This window comes from Vombatus ursinus, unplaced genomic scaffold (genome assembly GCF_900497805.2).
Source record: "Vombatus ursinus unplaced genomic scaffold, bare-nosed wombat genome assembly UNPS02009132.1, whole genome shotgun sequence".
Classification (NCBI taxonomy): domain Eukaryota; kingdom Metazoa; phylum Chordata; class Mammalia; order Diprotodontia; family Vombatidae; genus Vombatus; species Vombatus ursinus.
The window spans coordinates 15,420,952-15,446,257 of NW_020948910.1; positions in this window are offsets into that span (position 1 = coordinate 15,420,952).

Genomic DNA, 25,306 nt, shown 5'->3' on the forward strand with positions numbered 1-25,306 from the left:
AGAAAGATTCAGAAGACTCTCAGAGACTATAGAAATTAATTTGCCTCTTCTCATTCTGGAATGCCCAGTACAATCCTCTTAATCTTCTACCAGCACCAGAAAATGACAATCGAACTCACAGAATTCTCATTACATGGAATTAAGGAGAAATACATAAGCCTTTTGGTAGAGAGGATAAGTGGTGTTCACTGTGGCTGACAGCACAAAAATCTCACCAAAAAGAACCTGGTTAGAGAATTTGCTGAAGGGTAATTAGGGAATCCAAATTCTCAAAAGGTGCCCCAGGTTGTCATTTAGACCTTATGATTCTCCTGTAAGTTTTCAGGAGAAAATTCAGGAGAAAATTATTGACCAATAAGGTGGATCAACATCTGTGATAAAACTGAGAGATTTCATAGCTACAAATAGTAATCTGTTCAATTTAGGCAGGTAATTCCTGTACATGTGATCAAGGGTATCCTGAGTATTAACCAAAGTCCTAAGAATCAGCTACAGTTATCTAAAAGCAAAGATTCCTTGTATCTTCCACAGTAAAGCCCTCCTTGGATTGTTTATGAAACTGAACTGAATTCCATGAAAGTGGGATTATTTTATGGGGATATTAGGAAAGGAAGTTAGCTTCATCAAGTTTCCTGAATGAATTCTCTGCCCCTTTCTGTTCACCAGCAACATGTTGGTTATGGTCATTACTCCTTCTTGGGTGTACAGGCACAAGCTTTTTGTTTATTTCCCACTTTTGAAAGGAAATCTTACTTGAGTTATAAAAAAAAAGGGGTGGGGTGGAGGTGGGGCTGACCTGGGTCTGAAAGCAGAAAGTGGTTGATTCAGTGATTGTCAAGTCCTTCAAACTGTACTTTTGGTTCACTTTGGCCTTCAAAACCATCAGATCTTTTTATGCAGCAGCTGCCTAAAGTGCAACCTGAAAAATTTTTATGTGGAAAATAGCAGAAAATACAAATTTATCAACACATGAGAATAGCTACACTTCAATACCTCCAGTAGAGGATCCAACTTGAAAGTCCAAATAGAGTCTGTTCAAAAAGACCAAAGTTTTCTGTGAAGTTGTAACTGATGAAATAATAAACCTTCTCTAGAGTCCTAGGTGACCATTTTCATACCACATAAGGCTGATTATCCATCATTAGTTCAATTCACTTTATTTCATTCAGTTCAGTTCAAATGAATTCATTAAATGTATATTAACATTAAATACCTATGAAAGCATAGTTAGGATTAGATAAACCAAGGTCTCATAAGAAGAACACAGCACAAAATCTTGCCTTGACTTAATCTCACCTTATGTCCTGAAGTTCTGAAGACTACTAGGCTTAGAATCAGGAAGACCTGGTTTCAAATCCTGACTCTGGGTTTTAAGAGCTATATGATATCACCGTTCTCCAATTCCCAAGCCATTTAATTTTTACGTACCATAGTCAAATCTCTAAAACTTATAATTTGCTCATGCCCAGAGGGTTTTTTGAGTTGGGGAAAGGAGAAGAAAGGAGGAAAGAATTCACCTTGCTGATGAAATCATGGATATTTTGCATCTCTGCATAAGCATCTATTGGGTTCAGAGCATATAGTCCAATAGCCTGCCCCCGATATTGACAACACTGAATCAGAGGAAAATATGAACCTCTACAGGAACTTAATGACTCATTGGAAGAAAATGGATCCCTTGACCCCATCTGTGATCACTGCATGTCCTGAAGCGTTGCCATTACTGGCAGTGTTATTCCTGTTAACAAGAACTTCATCTGCTTCAAGGGAAGTGCAGAATCCCACACACAAGTCTTGGCCAGGCATTTCCTGCTTCTACTTTTTTAGATTATTTGCTTTCCATTAATGACTATGGATCTGAATACGATTTTTAGAATAATGACATCATCTCTGCAACCCATGTCCCAGGATCTTCCACCTCCAGGCTGCTAGATGGCACAGAGGATAGAGCGCTGGACCTGGAGTTAGGAAGACCTGAGCTTAAATCTGGCCTCAGACACTTGGTAGCTGTATGATCCTGGGAAAGTCATTTTACCTCTGTTTGATTCCATTTTTCCTTACTTATAAAATGAGGATAATAATAGCGCCTACCTGTCATGGTTGATGTGAGGATCAAATGAGATGATATTTATAAAGTGCTTAGCACAATGCCTGGAACATAATAAAGGCTGCATAAATGATGGTTTCCTTCCTCCCTCCAGGTCTGTACAAACTGTAACGAGCCTTCCTCTAAGTCTGTACAAACTCTATCCAATCTTAGGGGCTAATCAATCATGCAATGATTCATATTCAGCATTTACTGTGTTCCAGACAGAAGCTTATATTCTCCCAGGGGAAACAAAGCATACACGAATAAGGAAATATATAATATGTACCTCAATAGATACAAATTTCAATGGGCACTAGATGGGTGAGACTGACTTTCAGCCCAGGTGCCAATCCATTCATAGCACAATGTGGTTCAGTGTGGTAGTCATTTTAGCAATCAGGGTGTATAGGGATTGTATGCATAGTATCCTTTAAAAAGCATTGACAATTTTAAAACATCCATGTAACAATACATATCTATATCACACTTTAAGGATTGAAAAGTACTACACATACATTGTCTCAGTTGAGTCTCACAACAACCCTGTGAGACAGATGCAATAGGTATCATACCCCTATTTTATGCATGAAAAACTGATGCTTGGGAATTTTAAGGAACTTGCCCAGGACCCTATCGCTACTAAGCATCAGATTGATTTGGAAACTAGTTCTTTTTTATTCCAAATCCAGCATGCTATCCAGTAAAACATTTGTCTTTCAAATTGTGTCGTTTATAAACATTATAGGGAGGCATGTCCCCATGAAAGTTTAAACAAACAAATTTCCCTTAAACCTAGTAGTTGCCACCTTTCCTAAGGGTTTGTACACTTCAAAAGCATGGCATCCTGGGTCATTGCTGCTGTGAGGATTATCATTTGTTTACCTCTCTTAGGATCTACCTATGGCTCATTTTTCTGTCATCAAAAAAAAAAAAAAAAAGAAAAAGATCTTTTTATCACTTGACCTTTTAGTCAACAAGCATTTATTAAGCAAGTACAATATGCTAGGCACTATGCTCGGTGCTGGAGATACAAAGAAAGGTAAAAAACAAAAACAAAAACAAAAACAAAAAAAGGTCTTTGCCCTAAAGGAGATTACAGTCTAATGGGAGAAACAACATGCCTAATAAAAGAATTACACTTCTGGACTCTGAGGGGTCCAGTGGTTCAGAATTGGTCAGTAACCTTGGTACTATCTCCTTTGATGATGGATAATTCAGCTATTCCCCCTTTACACACTGTGCATGAATAGAAAACCTTGGGAAATATGATCCTTCTATTCTTCCTTCTCTCTTCTCCCACTGTACTAAGGATTTTGGGGGGGGGATTAATCTTCATCCATTGGTTATAAAATACTTGCCCCCATTAAAAGGCTTTCTTTCTTCTTTCAGAAAAATTCTACAGAAGAATTTTGTGGAACAGAAAGCCACTTGATCGTTCATCTGAATTTATTCTTGCAGAGGATAACACTTCTCATGCACTCTCGGAAAATCTAAGCTGCTTTTTGCATTCCTTTTGACTTCCACTTCACTTGCTGCTCAGTCTCTGCCCCTTTCCAACTCCCCATACACTGCCAACATTCAAGTCCCCAGAGCTATAACTAGCCTGAAGCTAATAGGGCTTTGCTCCAATGTCTGAAATCTGGAGAAGTGCCTTTCCTTCTTAGGATGAGCCATTCTCATGGCCACTACCTTGTGGTCCTCACTGTCTCCATGGCAAATAGTATCCCTTGGCTTTACCTCGTGGTCTTCTACTTGCTCATATTGCTTTGTCACAACCTGTGCCTCAAGCCACCTCTTTTTGTTCCCATTTCCTAGGCACCCAATAGCTCTAAGGGTTACTGGCTACCTTCTCTGATTCACTCCCTTCCCCTTCCTTTCCCCCACTCCCCCCACTTCCCCCCCACACGCATCAGACTGTCTCTTCACTCTGGGGCAATTTCACTCAAGGTCCAATTATGAGGTCTATATTGTTTGTCCCTTCATCTCCACTCCTACCTTCACCTCCCATCTTGACCTTCTTGCTTCTACTTTCATTTCCCTAATCTACCTCTTTTTTTTTTTTAAAGTTGGGTTTCCCTATCTCACCCAATCTATGGCCATTTAAGTGCCTGGTCCCACTGTTTGTTGGCCACAGAAACTTTTCCAGCCTTAGCTGGTTTGCCCCTTCCCAAGCAGCCTGATGGCCCCTCACTCCTGGATGCCCACCATAGTGAGCAGATATCTGACAGGCTTTAGCTCTACTGCAGCTCAGAACTCCTGAACTCAAGCAGTCCATCATCCCTAGCCTTCCCAGTAACAAGCATTATCTTCTCTCCTTTGATATTACTACCACCCTGGTGCAGGCCCTCATCTCCTCATGCCTGGACTATTAAAATAGGCTGCTGGTTGGTATACCTGACACCAATCTCCACCCCTCCATTCAGCAACCAAAGTGACTTTATTAAAGTGCATGTCCAACCATGTTACCTCCCAACTCAATAAACCCCAGTGGCTTCCTATCACTTCCAGATTGGATACAGAATCCTCTATTTGATCTTCAAAGTCCTTCATAACTTAGCTCCCTCTCATCTTTCCAAACTTCTCATTCCTTAAAACCTACAATGTACTTTTGATCCTGTGACAATGGCCTCTTTGCATTACCATGAACGATACTCCATACCTGGAATGCTCCCCTTCCTCATCTCTGCCCACTGGCTTCCCTGGTTTCCTTTAAGTCTCAACTAAAATCCCATCTTCTATAGGAAGCCTTTCCCAACCCCTCCATTCCATTGCTTCCCCTCTATTGATTAGTTCCTATTTGTCCTGTATATAGCTTGTTTGTACATATTTGTTTGTATGCTATCTCTTCCATTAGATTTATTTTATTTTATTTAGTTAGTTACATTTTAAGTTTCAGATTATCTCCCTTCCTTTCCACCTCACACTAGAGGAGACCACAATTTCACACACACACACACACACACACACACACACACACACACACATACACATGCATATGCATATAGAGAGATAGATATAGCTATATACACACGTACACATATATACACATATATGTATGTGTGTATATCTCCATATATATACATTCACACACACACACACACACACACACATACACACACTTCTATTCATCAGTGCTTTCTCTGAAGGTGAATAGCATCTTCATAGGTTCAATGCAGTTGATTTGAATATTTATAATACTCAGAATAACTTGGTCATTCACAGTTATTCTTTGAATAATATTGCTGTTATTGTATACAACGTTTTCTTAGTTCTGCTCATTTCACTGTTCATTATTTCATGCAAGTTAAATTTTAGATTAGATTTTGAGCTCCTCCAGGGCAGGGGCTATCTTTTGCTTCTTTATATCGCCCACACTGAGCACAGAGCCTGGCACACAGTAGATGCTTAATACATGTTTATTGGCTGATTAATTTCTAAGAGCCTCAGTTTTTTCATATGTAAAATGGAGATAATACTTGTCTTACCAACTTCACAAGGATTGTTGTGAGAAAAAGGAAATCATCACTGATGTGTGCATAAGTTGCTTTTGTTAACTATGCCTTACACAGATCCTGTGATTTTATTCTGATACTTGTAATCCACAGCGCCAACCATAGCACTGCAGCTACTAGAAACCCCATCATCTGGCAAAATTCCAAAACAACCTGCTAAGCATGATGTTGGAACTGGGATGGAAGGAGGAGGGAATTACATGGAAAAGATGTAGATTGCTTAAAGCTCAAAAAGGGAGAGAGAAGAGAGATCTGAACTGGAATTCTGCCTCCAGTGCCCACTATCCATGTGACCAAAAGCAAGCCACTTCACCTCTTGAGGTTTCCTCAGTTTCCTAATCTGCAAAATAAGAATAAAAATACCTGTTATATTGAGTTTGGGGGAGGTGCAATTGATACCATACATGTAAAATGTTTTGGAAAGATTGAAGCCTGTATAAATGTCAGCAATCATTAAGGAAAGAGCTCAAATCCATCTGTGCACAAGAGAATTGGAGCCTTAGCTGGAGGGCAGCCAGAGTGGAAAAGAAAGGCAGAGAATCTCAGGAACAAAGTTATATGGATGTCCCAAGGGAGAAGGATCCGGTATATTCTAGGATTAGTGGTTTGTGGGCTAGTCATAGCTAATCCCTGTATCATCTGTATCCACAAGGCACTTGATCCATATCCAATTCTTAACCTGCCCTCAAACAATTGTTTTCACTGAGAAATCCATATGGAAGGCCATAGATTATCCATGGATTGAATACTTTTCACTTGTCCAATTTTTTCTGTAGTTTTCAAAGCACTTATACATATATGATCTCATGTGCTCCTTTGAGAAAGGCAACATAGACAATATTATCCTTATTTCCCAGATGTGGAAACAGAGGTTCTAAGTGGTTGAGTTAAATCTTCAAACTTACATGGATGCTACATAGCAGAATCTGAACTCAAGTTTTCTACCCCATAGAAGGGATAGCAAGTTGACTTCTACTTTTGCCCTGTTCCTGGGAATAGTGTCCGAAGTTTTAGTGGAATTGTTGGAAAAAATTTTTTAAGATTGGATGATCTAATTTTTTTAAGACAGTCCCATTGCATTTTATTTCATTGTCTCAAAAAAGAGGTTTCTTTAAGCAATCTCCTCTTTCTTTCCTTTTGTTCCCTGCCCAATACTTTTCCTTTTGATACATACGCTGCAGTTCTGCCTTGGGCTTGAAGCAAAAGTGCTTGATTTCAGCCAGAAAAAGCTGTTGCACCATTTTTAGCCTCACTAGAAGCAGGAAATACCAAAACTCTTATGGGAACCCTTCCCCATAGTATAGCCAGCTGAAATGTATAAATCTAAGGCCTGTATAATGCAAATGATGGATAGATAAGACTCCAAACCCTTGGAAACTCCAAATCTCCATATCTTCTGAGGCCACTAGGTAGAGATACAAACTCTCTTAGAACTGAAAATCAAGATAAGATGTTAGAGTTAAAAGTTTTAAAAACGCAAGCCCCTGAAGAGTAACAAATGGCATTCCAATTGAAAACACCTGTTCTTAATGCAAACTTGGATTGTCAAACAGGCTAGTAGGAATGAGACTGCCAAGTAAAGATGGAAAAGATATACATTGTACACCTTGATGAAAAAAAATATGAACTTACTACCATTACCAGATGTACTGCTTATTCCCTGCAGGCTTAGCCTGGCCCCCAGGTGGAGCAAAAAACATGTTCCATTCCTACGTAGGCAGAGACATTTTTCAAAAAAGACAAAAAGTAAAAAAACAAAAAACCCAACAACAATAATGACAAGAACAAGAACAACAATTCTCATGCTTTGCTGCAATGAAAAGTTTGGGGAACTTGGAACACTGGATTCCATCACAGTTATAGCGAGGGAACATGCTGATTGTGCACCAACACCCATAAGCTTTGATTTCTAGCATTCCATTAATCCTGGGAGCTACTAAATATTATGGGATCGTAGGTTTAGGGTTGGAAGGGATCTCAAAAACATCAAATCCAGATAAAGGTTGCAGTAGATAAAGGGTTGGACTTGGGAGTCAGGAAGAACTAACTTCAAATCCTGCTCTTACTAGTTGTGTGACCCTGGGAAAGTCATTTGACTGTTACCTGCCTCAGTTTTCTCATCTGTAAAACGAAGATAATAATAGTACCTACCTCACAGAGTACAACTCAGAGTCACAAGAATCAAAAGAGGTGATGTACATAAAGCTCTTAGCAAATTTTAAAGCACTAAAGAAATAGTATCTTATTATTAACCCACTTTATAGATAAGGTACAATAGAAAGAAAGCCAGATTTGGAATCAAAGAACATAGGTTCACATCCCTGCTGGGGTGACCTCAGATAAGTCAATTCATCTCTCTGGGTCTGCATTTCCTCATTTTTAAAACGAGGGTGTTGGACCAGATGGCTTCAAAGGTCCTTTCCCACTCTAAATCTATGAACCTACAATCCTACCCTCTTGATCCAGGGTATTTACCATCCCCAGTGACATCAATCACTACCAATTTGGAAATTATTATTATTGCTTGGAAAGAGTGGAAATTAATCAATTGTAGTGCTATTCACTCTCCTTGTTAATGATTACAGGAGTGAAGCCAACATTTGGGAAATTTGAAACCTGGTCTTTACATTTGCCTTGTTGTGCCCTGTCTAATGAATCATATTCCAACTAAATCAATCAATGCAGTTTCTCAACTATGTGCCAAAAAACTATTTCTCTATATTTTGAGGGACCCCAATTTACATAGGTTAAAATGCACTTCTAACTTCTCCTTAACTCTTCAGTTCCCCAAAGCCTAGCTACTGGTAAAAGGTTGTTGACAAAAGACCACTGGCAATGAATTCAAGATTGGCGTTTAGAAAGAAGCAACCATTGTTGCCTCTTCAGATTACTCCAATAACTGTTCTTGAGCGTGTCTCTCTATTCACCACAGGCTCTAAACAAACAAAACAAAAACAAAAAACATTTTGGTTCTGATACATCAGTGGTTGAAAATGTTCCTATTGAGACTATTAGTGCACAATTGTGATGTGATCCCCTAAGAACCCTGTCTGTTGAAGTGCTAAGGTAATGAAAAAAAAGGCTTTATTTTGAACTATTAAGTAAAACAGGAATATCAAAGAAGGCACAGGACAGTTGTTTGGACTGTGTTGGATGATAAAAGGTGATAAAAAGGACGAACTACTTAACACTTACTTTGCTTCTGTTTTCTATGCTAACGAGAATGATCTTAGAAATAGAAAGGACAGGGGCAGCTAGGTGGCACAGTGGATTGAGTGCCAGTTCTGGAGTCAGAGGGACCTGAGTTCAAATCCGACCTCAGACACATAACACTCACTAGCTGTGTGACTCAGAGCAAGTCACTTAACCCCAATTGCCTCATATAAAAAAATTAAAATTAAAAAAAGAGAAATGGAAAGGACTGAAGGAATATGGCTAATAATGAGTTGAAACTTAAGATAAGTGGGGAGTTATTACATAGCCAACCTCAATGAGTTCGTCTCATATGTCCTGGGCAAACCATGTCCTAAGGTAACTAACAGATGTAATAGTGTTCTTTGAAAGACTATGGAGAAAAGTAAAGATTCTGCAAGACTGAAGAAGGAAAAATTCTAGCCACGAACCCCAACTACTGCATTTCCTTTTAATAGCCAGTTGGAAATTAGCTCACAGCCAAGGCATTTACTAAAATGGCATGACATGAATACTAGTAATAAAACATTCTCCTCATAAATCTCCTGTGAACTCTCTTGTATTATGTCAGTGGGAAGAGTAGACACCTAAGTAAAATTTATAAGTTGAGAAGGTACATACAGGGAGAATGAACTACAGTCAGGGCAACTCATATCTCTAGCAGCAGGGGCGGGGTGGGGGGACCTGTGTCTTTTTCTCCTGTCATGATATCCTTACAATTTCCCCAGGGCTCAGAATATGGGCTGGGCAGGTCACTTTCATGGGCTCCCTGGGCTTGCTGGGAGCAGTATCCCACTGCCAGATACAATTGTTCAGGGGGGCAGGGAAGGTTAGGAAGAGGGAGGAAAAGGAAATCTCTTCCCCTCTTCCCTTTTGCCATGGCACTCTGGAAAAAAGCATAAGGGAAAGGGCAAAAAGTGATTCTTAACATATCCACCACAACCTAGAGTTTAAGACCAAGGAGCCCTCCCGAGCTTCCTGAGACAGATCTGTTATCCAGTTCAAGAATTATTTATATTCCCTTTCTGGAGCATTCAAGGAGGACTGGCATCTCAGGTATGAGGGCTTGTGAGCTCTTTTCAGGGTTGCTCATCCACCTGTGGTGTCCACCTGTCCCCCAACTCTCTCTTGTGACTCCAAAAAGTCATAGCACATGCAGCAGCCACTCAGAGATAAAAACATCTCAGCAGACAGGCTAAACCAGGTTGAGGGTAAATGATGGTTTCTCCTACCTGTTACCCACCTCTTGCCTATTTCATAACTCTTTGAAAACTATCGTGTGGCAGGGGAATGGTGATGAAAAAGTATTTCCTCCCCCCCAAAAAAATAAAGAGTTTAGACAAAGGAGAAGTTTGAAGATTAATTTCTAAATAATTCTGTATTTCAGTATTTCACTACCTCTATCTCCCCTTCCACAACACAATACATTTGAAAATTGACTGTGGATAGAGAAGATAAGATGAAGGCCAATTAACTTTCTTGGACCACCTGTACCCCCTACCCTCTTTAATCAGGCCCTGAGGGAAGGGTGCTAGGATAGCTATCATAGCCTGCAATTTAAATTCCTGTGGTAATTTTACAATTATTTTTAACAATGGCAATTCCTATGCTCTTTTGCCTCTAGCATTTTCAGAACCTGTAATGATAAAATGCCCTTCATTTCTAGAGTTGTTAGAGTGGACAGCAAAGTGTCTTTTTAACCAGTGCTTTTAAAAAGGAAGCTAGATTTCAGGACAACCCTGAGATTAAGTTGGTTGAAAGCACAGCATCCAGATTATCTGTTCCAATGTGAATTCCTGTTTTTCTGTGTCCCCAGTGCTCAGTACAGTGTTTGGGATGCAGTGAGCATTTAATAATTGTGTTTTTTTTTTTCATTTATTTAGATGACAACATAGACTCACTGACTTGCTCCCAGTCCAGGGCTGCAAGTAGACAGGTTGAACATAATGCAGAAGACTAAAGATGGCTGAGAAAAACATAATGCCCAACTTCTCAGTCTAGCCACCTTCATGTCTTTTCATTCAATTTCATAACTACCAAGAATGTGTCCCATGGAATAGTGACACATTAATAGAAGCTTATTGCTCAGTTTCTTTATTCATTTCAATACAATTTAGCCTGCATTTATTAAGTACTTACCATGTGCCAAGCACTGTGCTAGGTGTTAGAAATAGAAAGATGAAACAGTTCCTGCCCTCAAGGAGCTTATATTCTCCTTGATGGAAGTAACCCCTGTATGAATAAACAAATATTTATATTCATGCAGTTTGTAATTTCAGGGCTGGGGGAGTGCTAACTGAGAAGGGCGGGTTGATCAGGAAAGGCCATGTTTAGGAGTTGAGCTGACTCATGATGGGAACTAGGAATCCCAAGAGGCAGAGGTAAAGAGGAAGATGGTCCTATGCATGGAGAACAGCCTGTACAAACACAGAGAAGGAGAGGATGGAATATCATGTACGGGACAAAACAAATAGGCTAGTTTGGCTTGAATAGAGAATGAGTGTAGGTAGGAGAGGAAGGACAGGTTGGAGGCAGATTGTGAAGGTCTTTGAATGCCAAGCAGAGGAGTTTGTATTCTATCCTATACAGACATGAGAGTGTCTGGAACATTTTAAGAATCAAAAGTGATGTGGTCAGACTTTTTATGTTACGATGTGGTATCATTGATAGGCCTTGGAGTTAGGAAGGTCTGAGTTCAAATTTTCCCTCTGATGCTTTTTAGCTGGATGACCTTGGACTAATCATTTAACCTCTGTGTGCTCCCAGCAATTCTCTAGATTCCATCTAGTAAAGCATGTAACTGCCAAGGTAGAGGAAGAAGTTCCCTAGTCTAATAAATTTAGAAATTCTTACTTAAAAAAGAGGAGGGAAGTGTATATGATCACCTACAATTCTTCAACAGTTCCTTGTTTTGCACTTTTGTAAAATATCTTTCCAGAAGAGTAAATACCCTCTCCTTGTCCATTTGATGTTTTGGGTTATTTTTCCTGAAGAACAACATAAAACCCTCACCATGGCTTTAAATCACAATTGCTTTTAGAATGAATAATCAAAATGAAATGCATACCTTTGTAGTAGCACTACTCAGAGATTCCTGACAGGAGCCCAAGAAACCTAAAGACTGAAAAGTCACTCTCACCAGAATACTTTCCCAGCTCTTAATCACTTTTATGTCATGCATGAGGGATTAGTCAGGCAAAGCTTCTTGGTTTTCTTAGGCTGAATGATTCATTCTCCCATTGAAGTAGGTCCTCTGAGGTTCTGACAGTTAAGCCCGGCCTCTCCATTCCCAAGGAAGGCTTGTTGTTTATTCGTTCAGTCGCGTCTGACTCTTCGTGACCCAGTGGGCCATAACTGGACGTGAAAGAATCAAGAGGAAGTCAATGGCTCATAAGTCTTATCCTCTAAATAAGATTGCAAGCCAGCTCAGTGTTGGCCTAGATGACAAATGAGGTCCCTTCTAATTCTGAAAATTAACAGAAAGGACTGTGTTTATTAGCTATCCAAAGATATATTTATTAGAGAGGTTAGCAAACATTTCCTAATGTTCAATTCAATTTAATAATCAATCAACAAACATTTTATAAAACACCTACTATATTCCATTTATTACGCTAAGCGCTAGAGCAGGAATTTTCTTTTTTTTTTGGAAGGGGGAGGTGGGGTTCCGATGGATCTGGGAATAGATTTCAGAAATCTTGTGAACTTGGAAGGGGAAAAAATATATCTTTATTTAAATATAGTTTCCTTTGTAATCCTATGTATTTTATGCGTCTAAAAACATGATTTTAAGAAGAGTTCATAGATTTCACCAGACTGCCAAAGGGCTCCATGACACAAAATAAGATTAAGAACCCTTGTCCTAGAGGTACAAAGACAAATATGTAACAGTCCTTGGCCTCAAGGAGCTTCCATTCTATAAGAGAAACAGCAGAACACAGAAATATATAGAAAATAAATATGAGATAATTTCAGGGGAGAGGCACTAGCAGCTGAGATAACAAAAATTTTTTCCCAGTCAGGAGAGAGCAGTTGAGCTGAGTTTTGGAGAGAACAAAGGATTCGAAGAACCAGAGATAAGGAATGAGTACATTCCAGAGCATGGGGAATACTTTGTAGAAAAGTATAGCTGTGACAGCTAGATGGCTCAGTGGATAGAGCACTGGGCCTAGAGTCAAGAAAACCTGAATTCAAATACAGTCTCAGACACTTACCAGCTGTGTGCTCCTGGGGAAGTCATTTAACCTAACCCTCTTGGCCTCAGTTTCCTCATCTGTAATATGAACTGGAAAAGGAAATGACAAAACACTCCAATATCTTTGCCAAGAAAACCCCATGGACAGTATGGCCCACTGGGTCACAAAGAGCCAGACATGACTTAACAACTAAACAACAATGTACAAGGCACTCAGATACAATGACAGAAGCAAAATATCCCCCTACACTAAGCATCTTACATTGAACCCAGGTCTTCCTGACCCTCAGCCCCAGCTTTGTATCCACTACTTCACATTGCTTCGCATTACAGATATTAACAGTCAGAAAACATTAGTAGAAAGCTTGGAAATGAGAAAAGTCATTTAAAACTGCAGCAACCCATATTACTTAATCTATCCTTGAACTATTGCCGAGTCAACAAGGGCCAAGGTACTGTATCACTCCTTTTTCAACTAAGGGGACCCAGTCATGTGGTTTGGACCAAGTTCAGGCCTTAACAGGGATTTTGGCTTCTAATTAGAGGATTTAGACTCCCTGTTTTTGAGCTATTTGGCTGGATTAGCCCCCCACTCTGGCATTCAGGGACAATTGAACAAAGCACAAAAGAATCAAGTTTGAAATATACAATCTATTTTTGCACACAAAAAGAATCCTGCACACAAGACACTCACAAGCAGGCATTTTACAAAAACAAACTTAAAACAAGATTCAGTACCTTAACTTATAACAACTGTTACTATAATTTTCTGGAAGACTGATATTTAAACCTCATCAAAACAGAAAATAGTTTGCAGGACCGTTAATTAGGCATTTTATGTGTCTCATCGGATTTGCACTGTCCAAACAATTCTTGATACACATCAGCTAGCAAAGCATCCAGGCTCGGGCCAGTGCTCTCGTCAGTGGCCATGCTCTGCAAGATCACTGGAGTAGTTGCAAGGTTCTCCTCCCCAGCCACCATTTAATTCTAGCCCTATGACACCTAGGACCTCCTGACCTTTTGAACTCACAAGTTCACCTCCAATCTTAAACATATCCATCTCTGGATAGACATTCATTCACCCAAGATCAGGAAAGAATAAACACAAAAGAGGCAACCCGGAGCAAGGCTTATGGTTGCCAAGGTAGGACATTGACTTTAGCCATTATCTTCTCTTGGCCACATAATGACTTGAGTGTGCAATGTGACCAGCAAACCCACCCCACCCTTGACTTTTAGGAAACAACGTAGGCAAAATTCATTGTTTAAAAGAAAGAGAGAGAGTGAGGGGATAGGTCGTAGAGGACTCCACATCAACTCCAACTACAGGTTTCTCAGCGATAAATCATGCATTCCCAGAAGCAGTTCACCCCCAAAGCTCACATATTATCCCCTGAAATCCAGAAAGGTGACTCTGAGCATCCCCATTACACTTGTAATTGAAAAAGTTACACGTTGCGTTCTCTAGTTATCCATAGTGTTTTTCAATTCTTAACCTTTTCCCTTGGTAGAATTCATTTAACTTGGCATAGGATTATAACTCCAGAGATGGAAGGGATCTAGGTCATATGATGCCAAAATCCAGAATTCATTAATGTAACTGAAGAGGGCAGCGAGTGGCCCAGAGAACAGAACACTGGACCTAGAGCCAGAAAAACCTGAGTTCAAATGTGGCCTAAGACATTAGCTGGGTGATTCTGGGGAAATCACTCAACTTCTGTTTGTCTCGGTTTTCTCAAATGAAAAACAGGGATAATCGCACCTACCTTGCAGGATTGTTGTGAGGATTAAATAATAATTGTAAAGCTCTTAACACAGCACCTGGCACATCATAAGTGCTATATAAATGTTAACTATTATTATTAATTATCACTATTCTAACAACTATTAATAATAATAATAATGCATAAATATTGTGGCCCAGAACTGAATACAATAATCCAGGTGTGGTCTGGGGCAAGATACAATCAAGGGATCATTACAAGATCATAAATCTAGGCTTGAAAGGGACATCAGCAGAACCAGGAGAACACTGCATGGAGTAACAACAATATTCTACGATGATCAACTGTGAATGACTTAGCTATTCTCAGTGATACAACAATCCATGACAATTCCAAAGGACTCATGATGAAAAATGCTATCCACCTCCAGAGGAAAAATTGATGGAGTCAGTGCAGATCAAAACTTACTATTTTTTGTAATCTTTATTTTTGTGGAGTTTTTTTTTTGTCTGTGTTTTCTTTTACAACATGACTAATATGGAAATATGTTTTACATGGTTGCACATGGATAACCTATATAAAATTACTTGCCATCTCAGGGAAGGGGTTGGGGAGGAAAGGAGAGAGAGAATTTGGAACTCGAAAAAAAAATTTTTAATGAAGTTAAAAGCTGTTTTTATATGTATTTGGAAAAAATATTATTTAAAAAAAGAAAGAAAAAAGAAAAGGGACCTCAGAGGCTATTTAATCTAACTCTCTCATTTTACAAATGAGGAAATTAAGGCCCAGGGAGGGTAAAGTGACTTGCTTAAGGTTACATGGGTCATTTAGAAGTGGGATTTAAACCCAGGTCCTCAGATTTTTTTCCCACTGTATCATTGCTCCCTTGCTATATATTCTGCCTCTTCCTGGAAGGAGTTTCCAATATATCAGAATCTTCTTCTCTCAATTCTCTCATCTGTAAAAATTTGAAGGCTGGAATCAATCTCTACCATCTCTTCTGCCTCCCAATCCTATGAGCCTAGCTGCTGAGAATGATCTGCTCCCCCCCCAAATGGGTCCAGGATTGCATCTTGTGAGAGTCCTGACTGCTTGATGGAATCACTGTGGAGAAAGAAGTTTGTTCTGTGACTGCCAGAGATTCCTCAGCTATTTCTGCACCTGAAATAATAGCACTGGAACAGCCTAGACTGGCAACAGGTGGTTTAGCAATTTACTGGACTTTCTGAGAGTTTCTTCAGGTTCAATCTGCTGTATAACCACAGCCTAGTTTCAAAGTCAAGCAGCAGCAATTCTTAAAAGCAAAAACAGCATGCATGGTGACCTGCTAAGTCCAAAGTGAGTTTCCTGTAATACCTTCATAAGTGAGAATTTATTACTATCCCTACCCCATCGGAATACCTGCTTAGAGTCAGAAGGCCTTCAAAGGCCTTCCAGACCCCATTATTATTACATGTGAAATAAATGAAGCCCAGTGAGAGCAGCTAATTTGCTCACTGTTGCCCAGATTATAAGGGCCACAGACAGTATCTGAATACAGATCCTTGGTCTCCAGAACCAGTGCACTTTCAATTGCATCATGATGCTTCCTTTTACATATTTTATGTGGGTCATAGTTACAGAGTTGGAAGACACCATAGAAGCTATTGAGTCCAACTACTCTTACTTTACAGATGAGGAAACTAAGGCCCTGAGAGATTAAAGGATTTGCCCAAGGTCGCAGAGGTGGGATTTGAACCAGTGTCTACCTGATTCCAAGTCCAGTGCTCTATCCTCTATACCAGTGGTGTCAAATGCAGATAGAAACAGGTGCCTCAAAACCTTATGTGGGCAACTAGGTGGCAGAGCAGTTAGAGTGCTGGGCCTGGAGTCAGAAAGACTCATTTTCCTGAGATCAAATCTGGCCATAGACGCTTACCAGGTGTGTGACCCTAAGGAAGTTACTTAACCCTGTTTGCCTCTGTTTCCTCATCTGTAAAATGAGCTGGAGAAGGAAAATGCAAACCACTCCAGCATCTCTGCCAAGAAAACCCCAAAGGGGGTCACAAAGAATTGGTCATGACTGAAAAATAACTGAACAACAACAAACCTTACATAAGAATTCCCTGTGAGCTGCACACTGACCTAGAAAACCACATGTTAACTTTAATTATATTTTATTGGATTTTTATTTATTTTGTTGAATCTTTCCCCAATATATTTTAGAGAGATGCTTTTTTATGATGTGAAAAATGGTCCCTCTGTGCCTATATTTATAGGGTTTTTAGCATGAAAGGTTATACTTTGTCAAAAACTTTTTCTGAATCTATTGAGATCATGTAGTTTTTGGATGTTTTTGTTTTTAATATGATTATGTTAATTGTTTTCTTAATGTTGAACCATCCTGGAATTCCTGGTATATGTCCCACTTGATCATAATAAATGCTTTCTTTGATAAATCACTGCTGTCCAATAGGATTTTGTTTTAAATTATTGAGTCAATGTTCATTGATGATATTGGCCTATAGTCTTCTTTCTGTGCTCTGTCTTTCCCTGGTTAGGTATTAGGATTATATTTATTTCATAAAAGGATTCTGGTAGGATACTTTCTCAGTTTTTGAAAATAATTTGTGAAGTATGGGTACCAAATTTTCTTTAAAAGTTTGATAAAATTCTCCTGAGAATCCATCAGGATTAGGAGTTCCCCCACGCTCCACCTTTGGTAGTTCATTGACAGTTAGATCGATTTCCTTTTCTGAGATTGAGTTATTTAATCCCAGTTTCATTTTAATCTGGTCCAGGCTGCACTTGGCAGTGTTGTAGGCCTTATATGACCTATGGGCTGTGTATATTTGACAACTCTGCTCTATACTACCCTGATTTTTGGCTTTTGTTACTGCAATATGGTGAATTTAACTTATCCCGTCTCTCTTCTGCATATCATTATTGCCTGTTTCTTCACTTTCTGCTCCTGGTTAGCTATTATTATATGACAGATTATGTTTTACAAGTTAGAACTATCTATGTTCTCCTAGGAACCATAAAAATTTTTTTGACTATCAAATAAAACTTCCACATAGAAGGCAGCTAGATGGCATAGTGTATAGAGTATAGGTCTTGGATTTAAGAAGACCTGAGTTCACATCCTACCTCAGACATAAACTGCACAACTCTGGGCGAGTCATTTAACTTTTGTGTACCTCAATTTGCTCATCTGAAAATTAGAGGTTGGATTCAGCAGCCCCTAAGGTCCCTTCTAGTTCTAAATCTGTGACCTAATGAAGGAACTGGATGGTGTCTCTGATGCAATTTTCAAAACATTTATTAAGCATTTACTACATACAAGACACTGTACTAATTGTTGAGGTCACAAAGTTAACGAGAACATTTACCCAGCGTGCAAGGGCCTTGAAGTCCGTCAGAAGGGAAATTCATGCACAGAAACAACTATGATACAAAAGAGAATGTGACTCATGAAAAGAGAGATCTAGGCAAAATGCTCTGAGAAACCATGTTAAGATATTGACTTTTGCTAATGAGCTCTTGCCAGTTACCTATCCTGAAACCCCCCCCTCCTTTATGGAATGTGAAATGGAGGGAGTAACCTACATTCATTAAGACCATAGGCAATCTGTTTGGAGTCAACTAAGTCCCTAATTTCCAATACCTTTGCTACCCACCCACATCCACATTATGAAATTTGTTTTAAAGGGGAATAGGGTGGGGGAGATGTTATATGATTTCTTTCCAAGTCTTAGTCATCTTGAAATCACTCGTTGGGCATGTTCAGGCCTCTACCTTTGAACTGAGAGGCCCCTTAGCAACCAATCCACTCATGCAGTTTTCTGGTCCATCTGGTGATTGTTCATTCCCAAGGGCTCTGAATAAACTGTGCTGCAGGGGATCCAATGTAATGTTTATCAGCCAAGGAAATGTTGTATTCCTTCCTGTGGCCTTTAAAAAAAATGTTCTATTAGGCACAGTAATGTTGATTCAGACTGCCAGTGAGGAAAAGTACCAGCATTTTATATCTTACATTTGCTTAAGATCTATCTTCTTTTCTACACAGACTAGCACTCAGAGTATTACAGGAGTGTCTAAATGAAGGGAATTCTGGTGAGGGGGAAAGGGGTCTGTTCAAATAGAGCATTGTCAACCGCTGTATAGCAGAGAGAGCCCATCAGGAACACCTGGGATGGGCTTGAAGCTGCCTTCTGAGCAGAAAGGAACAATTCATAGAACCTTTGAAGAGTCACTAACTAGATAGTTATTTTTCTAGGAGATTGTCAGCAAAATATAAGCTTCTTGCCTTCATTTAAGAAAAAAAATTAAGAAGATGATTGGAAGCTCATCCCCATAATTATTCCATGGGTAAGAGGAGAGGTTAGTATCCCTGAGAACAAGCCAGTACAGGAAAGTAGAGGATCAGGCCTCTCCCTTCCAGTGATTCAGAACACTACTGGGATGAGAGGACTACTTTTAATGGGGAAAGGCAGATGGGATCAGGAATGTGTTGCTCTTCCCATGCCCAAGCCCACAATTTATTGACTTCTACAGGAGCTGCCCCTCCCAAAGTAGCAGCCAGGTGCTTCTTCGACGAACCAACAGACTTGTTAACAAAAAAGCCCATCAACTAAAAACAGAATGAGTCATGACATGTATAATCTGAAACAGAAATAGTCGGCAACAGTTTCTTTTCTACTTTGGTTTTGGGGTGTATGTGTGTGTGTGTGAGAGAGAGAGAGAGACAGACAGACAGAGAGACAGACAGACAGAGAGAGAGAGAGAGATTATTGTTTGTCCTTCATTCTTAAAGGACATCAGGGAGGTGATGCCATGATGTGCAAGTGAATTAGATTTAAGTGAGGGAGGGCTGTGCAAAGTCACCAGCCTCACTTTCTCCTCCAGAGCCATCTGGGTTCAGTGGCAAGATAGAGATCAAGATGACTGGAGATGGCCTTGGATGCAGGATAATTTGTCATTGAAAGTAAACCTAAGGTGGAGAGAGGGGAGGGGAGGGAGCAAGGAAGACACCATGGGATGGCCATTTACCATTTTAGGGACGAACTTTCCATGCATCTCAGTGAGCTAAACCCTTCAATCCAGCACCAAATGTAGGCTAACACCTGGTAAACTAAACCATAGCACCAATGCCTCCATTATATTTTTCTGGTTTGGAGTAAGTTGAGTATGGTTCAAGGACTCCAGCCAGCTTCAGATCAAGTCACACAGCTAGCTAACACTGAAATAAAAGAATAATAATAACAGCTAGCATTTGTATAGCATTTTAAGGTAGGCAAAGTACTTCCTATATGTTGTTCTTTGGTCCTTACAAGAACGCTATAAGGTGTACAGCTGTTATTATCCCCATTTTACAGATGAAGAAACTAAGGCTGGAGTAGTTAAATGACTTGCCAAGGGTCATACAGCTATGAAGTATCTGAGGTAAGATACTTCCTGGGGTTTTCCTGACCCCAAGGTCAAGACTCCATCCATTAGGCCAAATAGCTACTTTTCCAAGGGCAAGAAATACTGCTAAAATACAAATATCCAGGAGACTTTTCAGCCTGGTATTCACTTTCTGCTGACAAAACAAAACAGTCACCATCTACCAAATCCATGAGGTTTCTGAGCCATTTATTTCTGGAAAGATTAAATGAGCCAACATTGCCCCCCAAAATGTTCATGCTCAAATGACTTTACCCCAATTATCCCAACTGCCTTAAACTGAGAGTTTACCTTTGTTCAATACACCCTGCCTCAGTGACCTCTTACTTTGTAGATTCTCATTTATTTTTCCAGTTAAACTTGCCACTTTCTAATTAGCAGGCTACTCAAAATGGATTACTTGGCATTTTCACCTTCAGGATTAGGACTCAAGAGCAAAGGGGAAAATTAAGGCAATTATCAGGCATAGCTGAATAGATCCAGGCATAGGGGGCACCTGTGAAGACTCTAAGAATCCCCTGGAGCCAGACTCCCTTGTATTCTCCCTTTACCTTAAACAACCAGTGGATCTTCCCAATCATAATTGATCATAGTCTTCAGTGTACTGCAGGAGGAATATAAATTATTTGGACCGCACCTATAATTTCATTGGCATAAAGAATTTCCAGTGAGAAGGAGCCCTCTACCAGCACATACCAGACATTGCTGGGGAGCTTACAGTCTTTAAAAAGTGACCTGGGACAGTGAGAGGTTAAATGTTTTATGTGGAAGATAATCAGACGTATCACCTTCTGAAATATTAAAAAGCAGATGCCATAGTTTAGGATGAACATTGATCAACTGGAGGGAATCCAAATGCAGGGGGAGGGGACAGTGGTGCCAATTAAGATGGTGAAAGGACTTGGATCCAAGTTATACGATAATCTTTTTGAGAAACTAGAAATATTTGGCCTCTCTAGGCCAAAAGAAGACTCAGGTGGAACATGATAGCTGACCTTAAGTATTTGAAGAGCAAGAAGGATTTACATTTTTTTGTTTGATCTCAGAGGGTAAAACTCAGAATGATGTGTCAAAGTTGCAAAGAAACGAAATTAGGCTTGATGGTGGGGAAAAAAACTTCCTAATAATTAGTGTTGACCAATGGAATGAACAGCCTTGGGGCTATTTCTCCCTCACTGGAGGTATTCAAACAAAGGCAGGTATGTTATAATGGGGTGTCCTTTTCAGGTATGAGTTTGAGTAGGTAACATCCAAGGTCCTTTGCAACTCTAAAATTCTGTGATTTTTCTGTGGGCTTATAGAAATCTTGGTGAGATTCTCTTTTGAACTAGATCATCCCAAGAGCATTTAAGCATTATATTGAAAGTAAAGTAACGTAAAGATGAAAAACCCAAAAGATCTGTCAGGATTTTAGCAAACTATTTTCTTTAGTAAGGACAATAGAATCATACTACATTTGGACTCTACCATCATAGTCCTCAGTGTACTGCAGGAAGAATATAAATTATTTGGACTGGATATATGATTTCATGGGTGTAGGAAATTTACAGTAAGGAGAATCCCTCCACCAGTACAAACCAAATGTTGTTAGAGAGCTTACAGTCATTAAAAGTTGCCTGGGATGGTGAGTGGTTAAATGATTTGCTTAGCATCATATAACCAGTAACTATCAGAAGCAAAACTCGAACACAGATCTTCCTAATTCCAAGGCCTATCTACCATTCACTGAGCACTAAAGAAAACAAAGGCATAAGAACCATTAGACCAGGCCATGTACACATAGAGAAAGTCCATGCTGAAAGTGACAAAATTTTGAGGATAACAAAGGATCAAGTTTTAAGATTTTTGAAATAGGGGAAGATGCCAAATATCTGTAAAATATCATAGATATTACAATTACCCAAAAATCTTGATTGAAAAGCTATCAATAACAACAGACCAAAATGCTTACTTTCTCATCTCCTTAAAATTATTAGGAGAATAATTTACACACGTATTGAGAGTGTCCTCGAAGAAAATATGAGAAAAGAACAGTTAGGCTTTTGATATTTCAGAGCAAACAAGATCTTTTGTTGTTTCTTTCATTATTTATTATTCTGGAGGCAATCAAGATTAAGTGACTTGCCTAGGGTCATGCTGCTAAATAAGTATATGAGGCTGGAGTTGAACTCAGGTCTTCCTGACTCCAGGGCTGCTGCTCTATCTACTGTGCCACCTAGCTGCCCCTCTTGTTTTTTGTTTGTTTGTTTTTTAAAGACTGGGTCTCCCTATCTCATCAAGGCTGGAAGTGCAGGTGTTATTCATGGGCCTGGGCCTACTGTGAATTGACACAAGTGCTTTGATATGCTCCATTTCTGACCTGGACCAGTTCACTCCTTCTATGACAGCCTGGTTCCCCACTCCCATTCCTTAACATTCGCCATATTGATGATAGACTTAGTGTGGACGCTTGATTGCCTTAGCCCACTGCAGCTCAGAACTGAGCAATGGTGTGCCACCACTCAGAGCTCAGCCCACATCCTCCTAGCCACACAAATGACTGAAAGGAACACAAAATAGAGCATCTTACTGTGCTTACTGTTTGTTGACAGGGGCAGCATGAGTATGAAGGATAGAACACTGAACCTGGAATCAGGAAGACCTGTCTTCAAATTTGACCTCAGATGTTTAATTTGACCTCATTTGTTACCCTGAGCAAGTCACCTAACCTATTTTTGTCTCAGTTTCTTCACCTATAAAATGACTGTTCCACAAAGTGTCTATCATGTTTATGTTAAAATCATAAAAGATTCTTTGATAGATGGGAAGGCAGAAGGGAATAAACATTTATATAGTGTCTACTATATACCGGCACTGGGTTAAGCACTTTACAAATATTACCTCATTTGATCCTCACAATAATCCTTTGAGGTAAGTGACAATATTGTCCCCATTTTGCAGTTAAGAAAGCTGAGGCAAGCTGAAGTTAAGTGACTTGCAAAGTGTCACACACATAGTAGGCTACACTTGAACACGGGTCTTCTGACTCCAGCTTTAAAGAATAAAACAAGGAGAAGTATTTGATACTGTCACAGAAGATATACAGCATAAAATCCAAACAGAAGAGAGATTCCGCATTGACAATCAGGTCCACTAGATGTCCCTTTTTGTTGACTATATTGTTTATGTTGTATTAAAACCTAAAACGTGGCAGATCTTCCTATGATATCCATAATCACTGAAAAGTATTTGCCTTAATTATCCACATAGGAAAAACCAAGTGGATGAAAAACGCCTATCATCAAAACTATGATGTGAAGTTGGATGAATAGCCTATGGAATTGATAGGTATAAGTATAGTTATAAGCACATAGATATTAATAATGATGTAGACAATGATGTAGACATAAATATAGATAGAGCAGTTAGGTGGTATAATGGATAGGGTGCAGTGCCTGAAGTCAGAAAGACTCATCTTCCTGAGTTAAAATCTAGCTGTAGAGACTTACTAGCTGTGTGACCCTGGGCAAGTCACTTAATCTTATTTGCCTCAGTTCCTCATAAAATGAGCTGGAGAAGGAAATGGCAAACCACTCCAACATCTTTACCCAAAAAACCCTAAATGGGGTCATGAAGAGTTAGACACAACTGAACAACAAATAGAAATAGAAGATATATCAGTAGATTAAAGTATGGGTATAGGGAGATATAGAGATATGTCTTGTTTAAATACTATATGTGAACAATAAACTGGGCCCAAAATTAAATAGGAACAGAAGAGTAGCCTGGTTTACATTTGGGAAGTTGTACACTGGGGAAGGAGACAGACAGACATTGTCAAAGATCTCCAAACTCCTTCCTGAAATAAAGCCACATTTTTTTTAACATCAATATTCTTCTGGTGACACCATATGGCTATGAATCATGGAATACTACAGCCTCTGAGGAGTCAACATTGTAGATGACTCAGAAGGAGGTAAAGAGATGAATGATGGGTATAAATAGGCTAAAATATATTATCAGTAATAATTGTGTGCAAAAAAAAGGACTAAAGTTGTTATCTAAGTGATATGTAACTAGAAAAGGAGGTGTTCCACACACACACACACACACACACACACACACAGAGCAAAGGTAGCAAGTAGACATCCTAGAAGCAGCACTGGTACCTATACAATATCAAAAGTCCTACATAAAACCTTCCCTGCCAAGTACACTGGGCTGGTTCCCCATGGAGGATTTCTGAGCAAGCATGGATAAGAATAGCACAGGATGAGTGGGTCGTCCATCATGGTGGGGGACCATGGCTGATCTTTCTTTGGATGCTACACTGTGCTGAGGATAGTGCTTTACATATCACAGACACAGAATAAACATTTCTTGACTAACTGAAAGGTTGATTAAAATGTAGACCAACAACAGAAGTATGTGAGGCAAGCTTGTGGAGAGGCTGCTGTAATAAGATTCAACTCCTTGGAAAGCAATGCTATTTTTATGCTTTGCTATTTTACATTAATCCTTCTATTTTGAATATTACCACAGGTTCATTAGAGAGGTCTACTGCAAGATTATCACTGTGGGAATTATGAGAGCAAAGGGAATTATAACACAGAAACTCTAGGAAGCATTTTCATCTATTTAGAAATGGCTAATGTTGGTCTACGAGTGAATGGGCTACATGTGAAAGGGCAGAAAAATAGTCATTTTCATGCCAATGTCATTTTCCTATTAAATGTCTTAAAAATACACCCTAGGGAAACAGCATATTGTATATTAAAAGGCATTTACATTTCTATTTCCATTTTTGGTTGGGCTGTAAAGTTCTTTCCTAAGGGAAAGGATTTCCACTCAATTAGATCATGATGCTGAGGATTATGGAGTCTGACTCCTAAACTGTAAAGGGGTTGAAGAGACAGTGTACAGAGAAAGATTAATTGAAGGTAGAAAAAAATGTGTAAAGATGCATGTTAGCATGGTGGTAGTGTACATTATGTCTGCTCAAAGAACGTCTCATTATTTGTTCCTTCATGTGGTTGCCTCCAATGATACAATTCATTGCTGTAAAAATGAATCAGGCCTTCTCAAATTGGATGTGGTGAGCTGAGTCTAGTGGAGGTTTCAGTTCAGAGCAACACATAGTCTAATGTGAACCATAGTATGTTGTTTATTTGGAATGCAAATTGAT